Genomic DNA, 19,614 nt, shown 5'->3' on the forward strand with positions numbered 1-19,614 from the left:
AACTTCGCTATTTCCTTTGCAGTGTTGATCACAGTGTTGCTAACATTTCAGATGATTCCATATCAGATGCCATGAATCCAGGGCAGATGACAAGTTGGAACTGGTTACCTGAGCAGCTCAGTGGGATGCAAAGTAACAAAAAAGAGAAGTGTCAGAGGTGCTGATGGAGGGCAACTGAGGCTGGGAGTGAGAACAGAACAGCAGCCAGTGCTACTGAGAATGGCTAAACCAACTGATCATCCATTTGTAACACTGTTCTTAAAAACTGGACTGAAATCAAGAATAGGGGCATGCAAAGCTTGGAATTGTCCTGGTATCTCATGACCCAGCACCACACTGCCAGGTGGTGAGGGAATAAAGATCTAAATAACGTATAGTCGGATTAGGGCCTTATTAGGATTTTGACACATTTTGTCCCTTTGACTGCTTTCCTTTCCTCTTTCTGCACTTTGTGTCCCTCCATTGTCTCTCAAACTTTTTCTCTGATTTGACACATGAAAGGGCTATTGGGCTTGATCTCCTCCCTGTAATGTATATCAGCTATAAGTTTTCAGAGATCACTCTTATACCTGTATTGGGCTGTTCTGGAAATTTAGGAGTAATTTCTAACTTAAAAGGGTTTTCTGAGTGATTTAAATGGTGTTATGGCGAGTAACCCATCTTGTCTTTAATGGATTTTCATTCGGCTGAGGAACAGACATCTTTGAAGTGCATCTGCAGTAAGAGGTGTCTGTGGACCGTTAATCAGTTTCTGGTCTGGCAGTTTCTATGTTCTTACAGTATGATTTCAGAGGGAATCTTTGTTCTGGTACAAATGCAGATGAACACTCTGGGAACAACTATGGAAGTTATGCATGGACTATGAGACTAGTGTCCATGAGAGGCTGAGTGAGCTTTGTGGTAGATGAACAGGGAACTGAGGTACGCTATGGAAATGACAACGTTCTGTTTCTAACTTACAGTTGTGAAAAAATCTATTATATTCATTTCAGAAAAATGTGCCTGATTTTCCTGGACATATTCAAATAGAACTTCCTAAAATAGTCACCAAGATGGCTTTCCTTCCCTATGTACTCTCTGATAGAAACCTTGTGTTAAACAAAACAGCACCACTGTAATTTTAGTGGTTTGCTATAACTAGAACTACATTCAGCACATTGTAATAACAATATGGTGATATTTTGCTTGCATAGCTTCCTTTCCTCACCAAAGTGTTCAACAGAAAAAAAAATCAACATAATAAAATACCTCCCTCCTACGATGCAGTTGGTTACCCAAATGAGGAAAGCTCGTCTTAAAGCAGAGAAGGGGCATCCAGATCAAGTTATAGCTTAAATTAAGTTATTAACTATAGAGTCAACAGTAATTCTAAACTCAACTTTGAAAATCAAATACATTCAGGAAAGAATTGAAACAATTTGGACCTTTCGTTCTGTTTTACTGTGGTCTAAGTGGAGATTTACTACACATAAGTTCACTATAAATATGTTCCATTGTATTTTGAGACCCCAGGACTCTGCTGTAAATACAGTTGTGACGTGTCTTACCTCAAAGCCATAGCAAGCTTCATTGCTATGTCTTTCATTCCTTGAATTTATCACATACCTGAATTTCTTTTTGGTAGCCTCTGCCGCTGATCAAGAATGATGTCAGAAATGTACATCTCTGCAAAGTGTAGAGAAAGAGTATAATAAAAGCTTTGCAATTATTACTATGAGCGATTGCGTGTATGTTGTGTACTGATTCAGAGTTAGGGTGGCTAACCCTGGCACAGTTAAACACATCTGAAGTTTCCCATCATTTGAAAACGTTCACCTCTTCTGGAGGATCACGTCTCTAGGGTAGTTCACTACGTTAACTGTTGGACAAGAGAATTCGTGTGTCCCATCCCACACTTTATCCTACCCCCACTGAAGAACACATTCAGGAATAATTTTGTGAATGGAGGGGAAAATAAAATCCTGAATATTAGTTTGTTTCTTACAGTCCCCTAATTATCTAGTGATGCTGGTAAAATGTGTCAGCCATTGTATCAAGTGTGTCACTCATTGTCCCTGTTCATTTTTAGGTCACACAGTTAAAAGAGCTGCTTGCTGTGAGACCCTCTGGCTTTGTAGCTGGGAATGGTAGACCAGGGTATAATCAGGTAAACTACACATGGAAGTACCTCCCCAAAACACCTGTTCTGCCTGCTAATTGAATGCTTTAAAAGGAAATATTTTGGTAAGACGTGTGTAGCAAGTTCATTAGGATGCATTAACAGCATGAGGCTAGAATACAACAGATTCTATGAACCATGCTATAGTTCACACTCATGTTAACTTGAATGAAATTGGTGTATTATGCAAATGCTGAGTCTTTTGTGGACATATTAGTGATCTCTAATGTTCCCCTATTGAAATGTCTCATTTTATAATTGATTTTTGATTGGATCTTCAGGTTTTGGGGGTTTTTTTGCTTTCCTGTCCTTTCACTTTTTGCTGTGTTAGATCACTGTATGTTCTGTCTCATATATTGCCATTGTTGCTTCTTAGGATTTTCTGCAGCCAAACAGAAGCACTTTTTTCCCACTGAAATATCCATTTGCTGTGTGGAAGGCTTATGATAACCATAGTTTGCACTTTTATATCATCTTTCACCTTTACAGATATTTGCTTTATGTTTTTTTAATATAGTCAAAACCAACAATTAAAATTAAAGCTGCATCCAGTGAGCCAGGCAGGACCACTTCTATGCCAAAAAAAGAAAAAAGAAAGAAAAGGGTGGACAAAATCGTCAATGATGAACTAACCTAACTTAGACCGAGCCCATGATGACACCTACAGATAATGCCTACATGTCTAGTTTATGGCACATCTCATTGTCCTTTATACATTCTATAGTACTTTTTCAGAGAAGCAGGCCCATAAATGGGATCTCTGAACTGAACAGTTCTTTCCTGGCCCAATCCTGATGATGCCTAGGGACCTGGATGACATTAGCAGGATTGGAGAGACATGACAGGAAATGGAGGAGAAGACACTTCCTTCAGATATCTCAGTCCTACATTAAGTAATTTGAGGGGAAAATTAAGCCTCAAAAATCCTTAAGAGGTCAGAAAGTATTATTTTCTCAAATTTACAGGTGGGTAAACTGAGGCACAGATCTCAAATGAGTTGTTCAAGGTCACACAAGTTGTTCGTGGCAGAGATAGGAATAGAGCCCAGGAGTCCTCATTCCTAGTCACCTTCTTGAGGGCTGATGATCCAAGTTGATAAGGGTTTCTCTTAGGTTCTTGTTCTTTTTGATTACTCAGCTGAACCCTCTTAAACAAATGCTAGAAAAAGAGAAAAAACAATTAAAATCTGTTTCATGTGTTGGATATGGGCTGAGTCTTACAATATTCATCTTTGGTGGCTACTGTCCCATTCAAGCTCTGTAGTTGCTGAGGTTACTCCCAAGTCAGAGAGAAGAAAAATGTAACTTTCTTGTGGCTGTGTTCTGTCTTTTAGATATTAAAGACGTTGCAAAAGACCTATTCTAACATGAAGTTGAGCTCATTCTGGAATGATATCAGCCCTAAAGCTGTCAACACAGATGAACTTCTTGGTTTTCTTTATCCATCAACAAGGGAATGGGAAGCTGGTATTGCCAAGAATATACTCAAATGAAATTAGCCAAATTTAAGATTTACATTGGTTGCATGTATCAGAGGGCAGCCGTGTTAGTCTGGATCTGTAAAAGCAGCAAAGAATCCTGTGGCACCTTATAGACTAACAGACGTTTTGGAGCATGAGCTTTCGTGGGTGAATATGCATCTGAGGAAGTGGGTATTCACCCACGAAAGCTCATGCTCCAAAACGTCTGTTAGTCTATAAGGTGCCACAGGATTCTTTGCTGCTTTTATTGGTTGCATGGTTATGATAAATGGGAATTTAATTTCATTCTTCAATAACTGGAAGGGTTGTTTTCATCCACTGTGAGGGAACTTTCTGTCATAGCCCTGAGGCCCCCAAATGGACTGTGCTAGATGAGATATTGACCCTATGTGGATTGAATCATTGAACATGGTCATGGATGACAGACACGTTTGTGTGTATCAAATTACGAATAATCCTGTTCTACGGAATTATTATGAATAGTCTTTCAGAACACCTTTCCTTTAAATCAATGTTACAGAGTATACAGTGAAAGTGGTCTCATACAAGAATTCACGTATTTATTTAATTCACTTACTGGGGAGAAATTAATATATGTGTGTATGTGCAAATATATATTTTTATTACAATGTGCAAAAGTAGTACAAAAGTACAAAACTTATGTAGTACAAAAGTAGTCTACATAAGTAGACCATAAAAGCCAAATTCACGGTCAATCTCCAACTGGGTATTCTTCTCTCTCTAGATGCATGTTTGGTGTTATCTGAGAGGTGCCTGTCACTTTAACAGAACTGAAATGTAGAGTAAAAGTGTAAAGGTCATGGTTCAACCTGGGAAGAGGGTGGGGCTGAAAGCTGAATTGTTCGATATTTTTTTGTATAATCTTAATTGATTAAAATATCACCTTTTGTTCACTACAGAGGCAGTCTTTCTTTATGATGGATACAGCAACAGGAGAGCAAACTGTTGGAATTGAGATACTTTGTGTGGATCTGAAAGGAGATTTTTGCCCTAATTTCGCACAATAGTAGAAACTTCCTTTAAATCACATTTTCCTAACCAGAGCCTAGAATAGCTCTTCTTGTTAGATTCTAAGGGTTCCATTGTGATTTTTAAACCAGAGCTCGCAGTAGGAGATGTGTAGAGATGCACCGCCCCCAAGGAGCTCTTGGAGGAATTGTGCCTGAAGACAAATGTGATCACAGAAGTTAAAAATGGAACAGACCCATAAAAGATCATCTGGTCCCTCTGTCTGCCAATGCAGGATTGCTCCCTCCCTTATACTCCTAGTCCTTTGTCCTTTCTAATTTTAAAAGTCTCAAGTGTTGGGGTTTCCAGAACTTCCCTTGGGAAACTTTTTACTCTTTTTTTCCACTATGGGAAAGTACACAACAGCAACCACTACTGCACCTGTTACTATAGTGCCATCTGAATCCCCTTGGACTGGCTTCTGCCTGCAAGCTGCTGCAGAAGGAAAGGTGAGCAGCATAGTTCTTCCCCACACAAGATCTCTACTTGCGCTAGAGTTTCCTGTCATCCACATACACTAGATGCTCAAGGGGTGGTATTTTGACTGTCCTCAGCCATCATCTGGCCATTACAGAGTGTCTCATTTTGTTAAGTGTACTAGCTAAAGTGTAATTAACCATCATCTAATGCTATATAATTCAGTGAGTTTAATTTGTGGTTAATTCAGAACATGTTGTCCTGATTTTCTGGGTGGTGATTATTCTGCCATCCAGCTAAGTTGTCTTAAATGTTTTGGGGGCATTTTTGTTTTCTATTTAAAGGCTGATGAAAATCCCCAACTGCATTATTGTTACAGTGAATGATAATATTGCATCAATTTTGATTACTTTTGATATTTCAGTCTTACAACAGACTTCCGAAAGCTTCAATTATCAAATAATTTGTAACACCATTGTAATTAGTTATTTAACAGCTAGTGAATAGTCACAGTTTATTCAAATCTGTAGTGTAGAACCCAGTCCTGCAAAGATTAACTCACATGCTTAAGTTTAAGGATGACCCTGTGGACCTTGCATAAAGAATGTCTGCAGATCTTTAATGATAAACTCAGAGTTTACAATGTCCACAGAATAAGCTAGTAGACCTAAAATGAGTTAGGATGTGCTTGTAGCCTCTAAAGCATCAGAGGCAGTGCTTGCAGACTTCGTAATTTCTGTGGATGTAGGATGACTCACATGATGAGCGCAAACAGGATTTGGTCCAGTAATGAAAAGCATGGACTTTGCAAGATGTGCAAAACCTCAAATGTTGATTCATAATATTCCTGGAAAAAGAACTTTAAAATTGAAGATTCCATAAGAATTACACTACTACCGTGGGGATAGTTACTAGGATTTTTTTTCTCTTTTTGAGGATCAATGTATAAAACAAGTTAGAAGTCTTTAACCTAAGTAATTTTGGTTATTAGAAGAAAAAATGTAGTTCAAAAATGGTGTGTTTTTCATTTTTTGAAAATTGTTCTAAGATTAACAATGAAAAATAGCTCATTTGATTACCCTCAAACTTAAGAGAAAAAGGGATTTTTCTCTAGTCTGGGACTGGCAGAGAAAATGTTAGACCAAAGAGCTTTGTTATGCATGTTAGGGGGAAAGGGAAAAAAACCAGGGTTGGTAAGAGTGGAAAGTGTCTTCCACTAGTTACAGTTTCCATGGACCCATGATATGAGAAAGAACTGAAAAGTCAATAAGACACTTGCGGTTCTTTCAATGTTTGTAGTACAGAATATCTATGGTGAAAAGGTCTACCTGTTAAACTGACAGTTTTTTGTGGTGATGTAGACATGTTTGTACCAGGATATGAAAGAGACCAGGTAGGTGAGGTAATACCTTCTATAGGACCAACTTCTATTGGTGGAAGATACAAGCCTTTGAGCTACCCAGAGCTCAAAGTGGCACCAGAACAACAGATACAAAACTTTCAGCCATTTCCACTACTATAGTGATCAATACCCCCCATAACATACCTTTCAGGATTCATGGGTCCTACACATGCTTATCACAACATGTGGTGTACCTCATCCAGTGCACTCAATGCCTCACTAACAACTATGCGGCTGAAACCAGATAATCCTTATACTCTGTAATGAATAATAAGACAAAAACACCATATCACTTGTAGGCAAGCATTTTTCACAAAGCCATCATTCTGTATCTGATCTTTCAATACTTGTTCTTAAGGGAAGCCTGCACAACACCTTCCAAAGATGAGCCTGGGAACTTAAATTTATAACTCCGCTAGACACTAGAAACCATGAACTTAACAGGGACACTGGTTTTATGGCTTAGTACAACAATTTGTAACACACAACCCTGCCTGCTGCCCTTAATTGCCCACTTCAAACCCTTTATGTACAACAATCTAACCCCCAGTTGCTCATTTCATTTCAAGCAACTGCCTTCAACGTGTGTTACCTCTTCTGCTTAACAATCTGTGCCAGCTTGTATTTAGCTCGGACACTTTGCTTCCTTCCCGAGACCTGAAGGAAAGCTCTGGGGAGCTTGAAAGCTCATAGCATACACCAGCAGAACTTGATCCAATAAAAAAAAATATTACCTCATCTACCTTGTCTCTATCAAATCACTTCAGTGTCTCACAAGTAACATCATATTCTTGTATCAGTTGCAGTTGATATAGCAAAGAAGTGTGCTTCTTGAGCCTTATGTATGCAAATACTACATTCATTTTAAAACATCATGGAATTGTGACAGTGAATTCTGAAAGTGATTTTTCTGTATAGATTTTAACTCTAGCAAGTAACGAATGTACTTCATTAACAATATCAAAGCAACTAAATTTTTGCTATCAACCATCTTCAGGCAGCAATTCCAGCTACAGTCGCTAGAGCTGGCATCCTCTGTGTGAACAAACAGGACCTGGGCTGGAGTCTGTAAGTATGGTTATCAGATTAATAATAGCTACTGATTAGTCTTTTAGCAAAAGATTCTTTAATTGTTGTCTGAAATATATCTGCAAATTTAAAACCATGCACAGATTAAAGGCAGAAGACCCAAAGCCACATAATCTTCAGTGAAATTACTTCCAGATTTACCCCAGTGAAATTACTCTGGATTTACAGCAGTATAACTGAGATCAGAATCTGGTCCCATATGCTCTGATTCAAAAGGGCTAGATTGTGTGTAGCTGCAGTGCATCAAGAAGAGTACTGACAAGATCATGCCTCAAAGAGATGCACAATATCTCCCATACTGCTTCTGGTGCATGGGCGGTGAGAAGAACAATCTGCTCCATCCATTTGATTGCTTCTTCAACCCCACACTTCAAGCTGATACAGGAAGGAGATGGTGTTATAGTGTGATCCCTGATGCATGATCCCTCCCCAAACTTTGCACTGGTCAATGTGGCTCCCACTTCCCCTATTGGGGTTAATAGCTAAATGCCACAATTTGGGTCTGTGTGTGTGGGGGGGTATTATGACATTCCGGGGTGCAATCTGGACCAGTGAGGGGCTGTGTCACCCTTGCCCTGCAACCTGGAGTGCCTCACAATGCTTTGCTGCTGTGGTTCCCACCTGGGCTGCTCACAAATACCCTGCCAGCATGCAGGTCACACCCAGAGTGTCTGTGTATAGCCACAGCCCTGGTCCAGCAACTCCAGCAGCCCTTCAGCAAACACTGGCTTCTAGCAGCCATGATTGCTATTTGCAAGGTGACCCCAACACACTCCAAGTATCACACCCCCACATAATGCACTGCCCAGCCCTCTCCTGGTCACTTCAGATATTTTAGGGCCATTGCCCCTCGAAGGGAATCAGTATAAAACAGTCTGTTATCCTCGCAGTTCACAACACCAGATTAGTTTTGATTAAAGAATAAAACAAGTTTATTTAAACACAAGAAGATAGGTTTTGCGTACTTACTAGTATAAAGCATTAAAGTCAGAAATGGTTACAAGAGATATAAAGATAAAACACTAGTACTAAAATGTAACAAACTAGACTTAGTAAGGGACTTCACCTTAAACCACATGTTTCCAGTAACATTGCTGACCACATTCTGAGGCCAAGATCTGCTCCCAAAGTCCAAAGGCTGTTTCTTTTGTTTTCTTAGGTGAAAAAGACCGAGAGATGAATAGGGGAGAGAACTTGAGGTGTTTTTCCCCTCGCTTTTGAAGTTCAGTCACCCTTTGAAATGCATTTTCCTGAGGGACACCCCATTGTGAGTCTGGAGTCATGCAGTCTCATGGTGAAAAAGCTTTCATGCTTGTGTTTGCTAAGATGCAGATCTGTTTGTTCTTGCCGTCCATCCTTGCCAAAAGAATGGCCGCTTCACTGGTGATTGACCACCACCTTTCATGACAGCTGGCTTGTCTTTGAGAAACTGGTTTATACAGACTTGTTTGGTAAACATATTTCAGACCTAATTTCATCTTATATTTATATGCAATGTTGCAACACACATTTCATCGTGATATTATTGACTGGTGAGTTATTAATTTTCAAATAATACCTCACAGGGCATATTTTGTACAAAGATTATTACACTATTGTGTATCATGTGAATACAGGGATGCATTCAGCCCAGATATACTCTAACATGTGTAACTATCTGTGTATATTCTGTACGTGGCATAGGCTTGAATTCACCATGATAGGATATTTTGTGAGTATATTCTCTAATTTATACATGATTCTTTTGCTATTCTGTATCATTTAATTATGTAAAACATTTTTGGATTCACTGTCCATGAATTATACACACAGAAACTTTAACAGGAGTTGCATGGTTACATTTTTTCATGCTGACTTGAATATTCACCCCCATACTGACTTTGTAACCATAATGCCATGCTTCACTGTCCATTTGGTTAAATATGCACTGTAGCCACATATTATTATTTACAACTTTCTTTGATATTTATTAGGATTATTTACGACAGCTGGGCATAGTTCACAGCCAGAGGACTCTTCGTGGAGTCAACAAGAAGAGAATTATTTATGTCACCATGTGATTTTTACTGTAAGCTAATATTAGAACTGGATTTCTGTAAGTTAATGAAATAAGAACTTTGAGCCAAGCTTATAACTGGAGCCAGGGAATGCAATTCCATTGACTTGCACCTTCTTATACCAGGTCTGGATTTGTCCTACTTAGGTTTTCTGCAAGTAAATAAAATGAGAGCACATTTTATCTGTAATACAAATGGGCAGTCACAAATATTGCTCAACTCAAAGCTATACATTGATAGCAAAGACAACAGAAAAGATGTATTAAGTCACACAGTTGTTGCTGTTTGATGACATTGTCTGCCAGCTTTACAGCTGGTTGAAAGTGAGCCACAGGCAGCTCCATTTTTATTTGAATTTGAGACCAGTTTTCATAGCTAAGACATGAAAATTGTATTGTATCCTGCTTGTACCTTTTGCTTTCGTTTGTAGTGGACTGGTTGCTGTTGGCAGGTTTCAAAGTAATCTGAATGGTAATAGACTTTTAAAACTGTGTTAATGTCTTATTTGAGGATTTAATTCTGGAAAATCCAGTTCACTGATGTGGCAGGAAAGCTGCTAATTCAGCAGGACTACGTAACTAATCCTGCAACTACCAGAGCAGTGCTTAGATTAAAATTCCTAGAGAGAGTCTGCGATGGTCGAGATAGTGGTTCTCCACTAGATTACAGCCCTCCAGGTGTTCACCAGCAGTTGTGTGTGAGGGGTAATCGCTCAAGCAAAAACCATCTGGACTCTTGAGTAGGAAATGCTGATATAAAAGAACTAGCAACAAAGTGAAGCAGTGTAGCAAATTGCATGCCCAATCCTGAACAGTGCTGAACATTGTCAAATCCCATTGGGAAGTCAGTGAGAGTTAAGAGTGTGTCACACTTCGTGGTTTCTGGACATAACTCACTAACAATATATGAAGTTGAACATGTTAAACCAGAGGAGAGTAAGTAAATCCCTCTTGGCCAAGTTCTGCCCAAGATGTGAGAGCAGGGTTTCCAGCAATAGAAGTTATTCATGCTATCAGTGTAAATTCTTGATAGCTAACATTATTTTTATTCATTTCATTGCTCCTGACAATTTAAAAAGTTTTATTTCTGTAGATATTTAACTAGTTGGATTGAGACTGGCAAGGCAGACTCTGAAAGAACAAATCTGACCATCCTGTTTTTCACATATGTTCCTTATTGTTTGGAGAAAGTCTGGTGCAACTTAAAAACTATCACACCAATTCCACACCAAAGCAGCATGGTCCAGGTAACAATAGAATCTTCACTCTGCTGTTTTTCATCAGTTCTGATTTTTAAAAGAACATTTGAGTATTTCACACTTGGTGTGGTAGAACCTCATTACGATGAAGCAATGGTTTCATGTACAGCATTTTGTAGCTATTTCTTGCATCAAAAAGAAGATGGCACCATTCTTCACCTGCACCAGTTGTTGATACTGGGCTGGCGTTGAGGGGGGGACGGGGGGTGCAATATGTGCCTTACCAAAGTCTGTTGCTAGTGTGTTTATTCTCCCAGTGCTTGAGACATTCTTTCTGCTTCAGGCACTCTGTGACTCTGAGACCTGATACCAGTGAATGGCCTCTTTCACCTCATCTCATGTACAGCTCTTAACTAATTCTGCCACAAACTAGTCTCCGCCCTCTCCAGTTCAAAGTGTCAAGGCACAAAGACTGATCACTAACAGAGCAGGTGCAGTTAAATATAATGATAATAAAATATCTTATGGAAAACAGAAAATGTTGCTTCCAAGAAACAAAGTGTACAGTGCCATGGAACACATGGCATATGCCAGTCTGCAGTCATGCTGTTGAGTGGGGCACTGTCTACAGCATACATGCACTCAGGTATGTTCCATGTATGAATTCACAGAAATTGCTGGTTTTGGCTGACTTCCAGGATAGATATATTTGCAACCTTCTCATCCTTTGTTGGGCATTTGCATTATGACTTTCTATTATCTATCCAAGGATTTTAGAATGTGTATCACTTGTTTTAGGGATGTGCAATACTCCTGATATTTGTCTGTGTATGTGAAGGCCTGATTTTCATTCTTCTTTGTATTATTTATTTAGTCTGGATTTGCAAGTTGTGTGATATGATCTTTGGCATTATTTTAATGGATTTTATAATGTTTTAGAGAACAATAGAGGAGTATGATGCTGTCACTAATGACAGGCGCTAACTCTGGAATGTGGAAAAGGTCAATTTCCATTGGCTACGTCTAAGCTGAGCCTGGGATATAGCAAGCAGTAATGCGTGCAGGCAGTGTGACCTATAGTAGACTAACATGCCCCTGCCTAAAAGCCCCCTTCAGTGAAGTCACTGTTCCTCCTTCCTTTCAGCAACACCCTGAAGCTCAGTGATCATTTATTTAATGCTGCAATTTTTTCTTGTGTAAATAAACCTTCTTTATCCCCCACCAGCAACCCAACTCCAGTGCAGAGGCTGGCAAGTACATGGGCAATCCTCCTGCATGCCATCTAAGACTACCCAGCCTAATGTCCAGATGATTAGTCTCATTGCATTGGCAGATAGTCTGAGTACTAAATAACAATAGCTGTTTTCCCTAAAATAGTTAGATAACCAGGTTTAATGTTGTTTTAATAACATACCAAAGTATGTAATTATGCTCTCGTGCACACGCATACACACACAATGTGCAAACCACTACAGAGTGAAACTGCAGCCAACAGTACGTTAAAGTATGTCCCATCTTCCCCATCTCTTATTGAGTTTCTATGGCAGTCCCTTGTTAGTCCTATCCATTTGTATTAGTAAATTCTCTCTCTTTGGGCTTTCCACCTGCCTTTGATTGATCTCTCCTATCACTCAGTATTAACCAGATCTACTTTTGGACATCAGGGCTGTCTCTCTAATATTAATATAATTCAGATTTGCCTGTTTTTGCACTCCTAGCCGATGAATGTTCAGGGACATAAATATCGCCCAAATAGCCAATGACACTTAAGCACCAAAACTGAATTATGACTCCCTCAATACCTGTGCTGAGTTTGTACAAGTACATATTCCTAATACATACCCATTCAATATAAGCTTCTCTAATTTAAAGCTCTTCCTTTTACTGTCATTTCCTCTCAGTAATAGTGAAGAAGTGTCGCTTGTCCTGAGCCCAAAGAAGACTTAAGAAATAAGATGAAAATGTTATCCAGCCCCTATTTTTGGATTTGGGATTTATGAGATCAATCCTAAATGAAATACTTCGATGTTTTCAACCCCATTACCAAACATAAATCCACATTATAAACAGCATCACATGGCTCAGTGTGCTGGATTTAGCCAAAAAGGATAGAGCAGAAGTAGGTAGTTGAAGAGAAAAGCCTTTCTATCAGTGTGATGGTAGAGTTCATTCCTTATTTTACAACACCATACCTAACTTACCCCTCTCCATCACTTCACCACCACCACTCCCCTGTGAGCTGCTTTTCAGCACAGGCTGTCCTTAACGCATTACTAATCTAGAAAACCCCCAGTAAAACTTATACAAAGTGTGATTAACACAAGCTGTCATGCAATCATATTACTGTAGCTCATGTGGAATTCCCATCACTAGTGTTGCTTCAGAAGAAGGCATGCAGGTTAGTGTCATTCATGTTCAGTTGTTTTCTCTCTGTGAAATATCATTGTTTCTCTTCAGCCATCAGTTTCTTAATTAGACATTTTAATATCATTTGTTCAGTACTATTACAGAATAATAGACAACGCCGACATAAAATATTATTGGGTCAGCCTGTCCAGGTTCTCCAGAGTATTTTGCTAAAATGCTTGTTGCTTAACCTCATCCTATTTGCAGAACATAAGATGAATGTTGCTTTTTTGAATCACATGAGAGTAGTTAGAAAACAGCCCTAAATCTATATTTAGGATCCAACCCTGCCCTTAGCAGATGGGAGCAGAGGAGGGGAGTGGCTCTGGCCATGTTTCTGGAGCTATCCTGTCAATGCAGGGCAGGATACTACAGGAGGGCCCGTGGAATAGGCCGGTGAGTGTTATTCTTTTGGAAAGGAGCAGTGTGCTCTCCCCATATTGCCGACAGCAGCCATGATGGCTAGGTGGCTAGGAAGCCTAATTGCACCCTAGCTGACAGACCATGTCCCCTTAGGGCTGTGGTGTTCTGAGCCGTCTTTTACTGCTGACTGCCCTTTTCCTTGCCTAACACATCCCCACATCACAGGGCAGGATTTGGCTCCAAGATCATACCACTTAAAGAAATGATGTCCTGTGTGTCAAATATCTATCTGTACAAATGCTGGAATGCTTGGGAGAGACTGAACATTTATAACAAACTACAACATTCCTTTTTCAAATTAAAGTCCATTGTTCTGTTCTAGAATCCAGGAGAAGTCATTACAGTGTACTGCATTTTAATGGGAAGGAAAAGAACCCAGTGATTTTTGTGATCTGGTGCTGCCGTTTGTCAGATGATTCTCTGCTTCTGAGAAGCACAGTTCACTTTTTGCCATCTCTTGTGAGGGCAGCAATTTGTTCCTCATGTTGAGCAATGACCCTTTTTTGGGGAGGGAAATTCTCAAAGAAAAAAAACCAGATTATTAAATTCTCATTGAACTAAAAAAATCTGCTGGAGTTGTAAGTGGCTTGCTGGCACAGTTCAGAAGCAAGGAAGCCTGCAGTTGGTCAGTTCTACCCCGATCAGTAATGATCATGGCAAACAATGGGAATTGCTATAGAGAAGGCTTCTGGGACATATGGATAATTAGACCAAAACCTCTATAAATTAAAAAAAAAAAAGATTTCATGGACATTTTTATATGAAAGCCTAAGTGTTACACTCTGTAGTGAGTTTCAGAGCAAGTCAGTGAGATTTTTTTTTAAAATACTTTCTGGATCAAATGGCTTAGTTGCGAAAAAGAATGGAGAGAAGTAAAAACAAATCTTTATGAATAATATACTAGCCATGGGATCAAGCTGCAAAATTCAAATCTGGGCCAGGCTTTTGAACATGACAAAGTTATGTTGTGTTTGGATCCAGGTTTTTGATTCAGGCACCCCAGACAGGTACAGTAGAGTTACATCGCTTACACTCATTTAATGTTTGTATTTTTCTTTGATGGAAACTATTAATCCTAATTTTATTTTTAATTTTGTAATAAAATACTAAAAGTTCATTCCTATAGGTCCTGATACAAAGACTGTGGAAGTCTTCTATTGACTTCAATGAGCTGTGGCATAGGCCCTAATCATTAGCATTTCTGTATTATATTTTTGAAACAGCTATTGGGGGAAGAGTGGTCTGCTGGTTAGTGCAAGGACTAGGTGTCAGGATTCCTGAGTTATATTCACAACTCTTTGCCTCTGAGATGCTTCTGTTTATCTATTTATAAAGTAATCACGATTACCTCATGGTGATGTAAATGTTTAATATTTGTAAAGACGTCTTTGATGTCTCAATAAAAGGAGCAAGAGAACGAGAAATTATTATTTATTTTAAATTAATAATAATTTCAAAAAATCCGTGGACTTTAACAAAGCCTCTGACCTGTTTTCTTTATTGTAGACTTTGTGCTTTTTATTGGATTGTCTTCTGATACCAGAATACTCCCCAGACTCTCCTTGTGAATTCTGTGAAATACATTTTGCATTTGCAAGCATCCGGGCTTTCAGTGGAGCTCTCTTCCAGGATCAGGTGAGTGACTGAAGCCAAAGAAGGATACAATATTTCTGTAATCGCTCCATTCTCAAAATCCTTACAGGTTCTTCGTGTCACATGCACATTTCATTACTCAGGACTGCAAGCTACAAAGACATGGTTTCAATGATTACAAGGGACATATTATTTAACAAATAAGTGCAGGAGACTGAATCTCTTGTGTACATCTTAACAATGAAATAAATGGTGTCTATTTGCTATGTTTGTTTCATTTAGCCAGCATTACAATAAATATTAAACCTACATTATACATTGAAAAGTAACTTTAATCTGATAATAGCTCCCTTTCTCCATCTGCATTTCTTCTCCAGTGGGCACACCATCCTACGTAGACCCTTCAATTCTCCCCACAGCTCAGTGCCCTCTTTGCTGAGTGCCAGATGTGATCACATGTTTTGTGGTGTTTAGACCTGACCACTGAGAACTGGACTGAACTGCCCAACTCATTTCTCATGCCACAGACCAACCAATAGCTGTCAGATGTTAACAGCTTTTAGTTACAACTAACTACCATTTTGGGGATATTTACTTCAGATTCCTCAGCAGGCCTTTCAAATAACCAAAGGAGATATTACATCCATTTTGTTCAATGAGTCTAGAGCATGCTGAGGCCAGATTTTGAGAGTTTAATAGTGATATAAAATTTCATAGCTTATGTGCCTTGGTATCAAGTCTTAGTTCTTTAATTTAAGGAACTCTCTTGTAACATGGGACACAATAGTGAGTGGAACTAAATCTGAACCAGCAACCAAGGAATGAAAGGGTTCACATGCAGGCACCAACCTGATAAGCCATCCAGTCTCCCTTTGTTTGTTTGCTATAATTCTGCACTTTGGGATTTTTGTTTGAAACTATAAATGCTAAAATATTATGAAAAAAGCTATAGTCTTGCAGAATTTCTACTATAGCTGAAAGCAGGACACACAGGAGACTTCAAAATAAAAAAAAGACTGATCTCATGAGTGTTGTTAGCCAATTTCCAGAGGATAGTGGTTCAGATGAGTTTTTGGGAAGTATTGGGAAAGCACTGGATGTGGAGATGAGCCCAAGAACCATTTGAGATACCTCTCTCTATTGCTATTGTAGAATAGAAATATATAAGGACTAGCCATATCTCTTACTATTTTTTGTCTTCCTTTGTTTTGTTTTTTTCAGCTAATTGATCACCACACGGAGTTTAGCAGGTGGTGGATCAAAGAAATAAGAACAATAAAATTTCCTTCCCAAGGAACAGTTTTTGATTACATCATTGACAAAGAAATTTACTCTGTGGTCTGAAAAAAATTCCAGACATTGAAATGGAACCAGATGTCCCTCTCCAGGTATGATCTGTAATTAAGTAATAAGAGAAACCACATATCTGGACAGTAGTTTTATGATTCTGGGTGGCTTGAAAGGCAGAAAGTTGAAGTTCAAGTGACATTATCACCAAAGTAGCTCTGTAATCACTAGAAATACAGAGCACATAGAGATGTATTGCTATTATGAAACAGCATTTACAAGTATACAGTTGTACAAGTGTTTAATGAGTTGTGAATGACACCACAGCCAGTCTGAATTTAACTTTCTAAAATCATATTAATACTGCATATTCATGTGGCATTTTGGTATAGAAGGATCCTATTGAGCTTTCGCTCAGTTAGCACTGAAATGGATCTATCTCTAGGATGGAAAGCAGCAGCCATTCTGCATGATTAAAGATAATTTCTCCATTGCTGTTAAAGGAGTGGGAAATACAGAGTAGGCAATATATAGTTGTCCAAGCTAGAATTTGTACACTAAACACAAGTAGAAATAATTTCCCATGTGAAAAATGGCACCTGCTCACGACATTGTACTACAGCACTTTGCTGGAGCATTGGTTGAGCATCTTGGAGGAAAAAACGTAATCCTCAACATCCCTTTCTGCAGCTCCTAGTTTTTTCTGAGTGTCTTTCATCTAAGCACTTATTGTACTGACCCTCCTTAGTCTGATAGCTGACAACCTCAGAGCTCTAGATAATATGGCGTGGCATCAGAAAGGTAATACAAACACATGGAACAAATAATATGTGGTGTATAGGCAACACAGATTAAGCTTTGAAATATAATTTCTTAGCATTTACTAGTTTTTTTTCCAGTTTCGTGACCCTTATATAGATGTGCAAGAGGGGAGTGGGCGGGAAAGAGTGCAGGGAGCCTTCCTAAGCATGCTTTTGTGTAAGGACCAGGTGCAATCACAGTCATTTTGGCAGATTACAGGGACTACCCTCTCCCTACTCCCACACCTCCATTGACTCACTTTGCCTGCAAAAGGGGCAGGGAGAAGGCAAATCTATGGCACACATACTGGGATGGCTGTCAGAGATTGTCCCAACTACAATTTCCTCTCCCCTGCCCCATTCTCCTCTCCAAGAATACAGCCCACAACTGATGGTGTGTGGGAGTTTGAGGGGACTGTGATGGGTTGTCTATAGCGTTGCCAACCCTTCAGGATTGGCCTAGTGTCTCCAGGAATTGAAGATTAATCTTGAATTCAAGATTATGACAAGTGATGAAAATCTCCAGTGATGAAAACCTCCAACCAAAATTGGCGACCCTAGTTGTTTATCCCACACAGGTGAACAAAGGAGTCTGAAGCCTGGTCTACACTACGCGTTTATACCGAATTTAGCAGAGTTAAACCGATTTAACCCTGCATCCGTCCACATAACGAAGCCTTTATATCGATATAAAGGGCTCTTAAAACTGATTTCTATACTCCTCCCCAACGAGGGGAGTAGCTCTGAAATCGGTATTGCCGTGTTGGATTAGGGTTAGTGTGGCTGCAATTCGACGGTATTGGCCTCCGGGAGCTATCCCATAGTGCACCATTGTGACAGCTCTGGAAAGCCATCTGAACTCGGATGCACTGGGCAGGTAGACAGGAAAAGCCCTGCGAACTTTTGAATTTCATTTCCTGTTTGGCCAGCATGGAGAGCTCACCAGCACAGGTGACCATGCAGAGCTCATCAGCACAGGTAACAATGCAGCCTCCTGAGAATCGAAAAAGAGCTCCAGCATGGACTGCACGGGAGGTACTGGTTCTGATCGCTGTATGGGGAGAGGATTCCATGCTAAAAGAACTCCGTTCCAAAAGACAAAATGAAAAAACATTTGAAAAAATCTCCAAGGCCATGATGCAGAGAGGCCACACCAGGGACTCAGTACAGTGCCGTGTGAAAGTTAAGAAGCTCAGACAAGCCTACCAGAAAACCAAACGAAGCAAACGGAAGGTCAGGAGCAGGGCCAAAAACATGCAGCTTCTACGCCGAGCTGCATGCAATTCTCGGGGGCTCCTCCACCACTACCCCACCCCTGTCTGTGGATTCGGAGGTGGGGGGTGATAATCTCAGCCGTGACTGAGGATTCTGTGGATGGGGAAGATGAGGAGGAGGAAGAGGAGGATGAGCTTGCAGAGAGCACACAGCACTCCGTTCTCCCCAACAGCCAGGAGCTTTTTCTCACCCTGATGGAATTACCCTCCCAGTCCTCCCAAGCCACTATCCCACACAATGAAGCCATGGAAGGGACCTCTGATGAGTGTACCTTTGTAAATATAAAACATGGTTTAAAAGCAAGCGTTTTAAAATGATTAATTTGCCTTGAGGACTTGGGATACATTCACGGCCAGTGCAGTTACTGGAAAAGTCTGTTAACATGTCTGGGGATGGAGCGGAAATCCTCCAGGAATATCTCCATGAAGCTCTCCTGGAGGTACTCCAAAAGCCTTTTCAGAAGGTTTCTGGGCAGGGCAGCTTTATTCTGTCCTCCATGGTAGGACACTTGACCACGCCATGCATGTAGCAAGTAATCTGGTATCATTGCATGACAAAGCCTAGCTGCGTATGGTCCCGGTTGTGACAGTTAGCAGCCCCCCTAACAGCTAGTAGCCTTATAATAGCTGGCAACCATTAGGAGAAATTGGACACCTCACGGACACAGTAGCCTGCACTTTTGAACTGTCTTTCCTTATCAGTCTTGAGGCCGTTGAAGCTGGTCGTAAGCTGGTTTTTGCTGAGCAGATTGCAGAAGTGCAGGGTTTGCTAACCACCAGTCAAATGCTAACACGACCGAAGCCTGTGTGTGAGTGTGTATAAAAGATTCTTGGTTTTTGTATGGAATAGAGTTTTTTGTACCAAGGTACAAATCTCTCCTTTCTTCTGCAGAATAAAGCAACCTTTCCTTATCTCTGTCTGGCTGTCACTGGCTTTCAGCTAGGCGGACCTGACATTTCAGTAACAGTTTCTGGCGACCCAGATGGGACCCTCCTAGCTC

The 19,614-nt window shown here is 39.9% G+C and overlaps 1 pseudogene; it reads left to right on the top strand.

Moving 5' to 3' along the window:
- LOC115659885 overlaps positions 1-19,614 on the top strand; it is a 232,988-nt pseudogene that overhangs the window by 58,531 nt on the left and 154,843 nt on the right.

This window comes from Gopherus evgoodei, chromosome 11 (assembly GCF_007399415.2).
Source record: "Gopherus evgoodei ecotype Sinaloan lineage chromosome 11, rGopEvg1_v1.p, whole genome shotgun sequence".
Taxonomy (NCBI): Eukaryota; Metazoa; Chordata; order Testudines; family Testudinidae; genus Gopherus; species Gopherus evgoodei.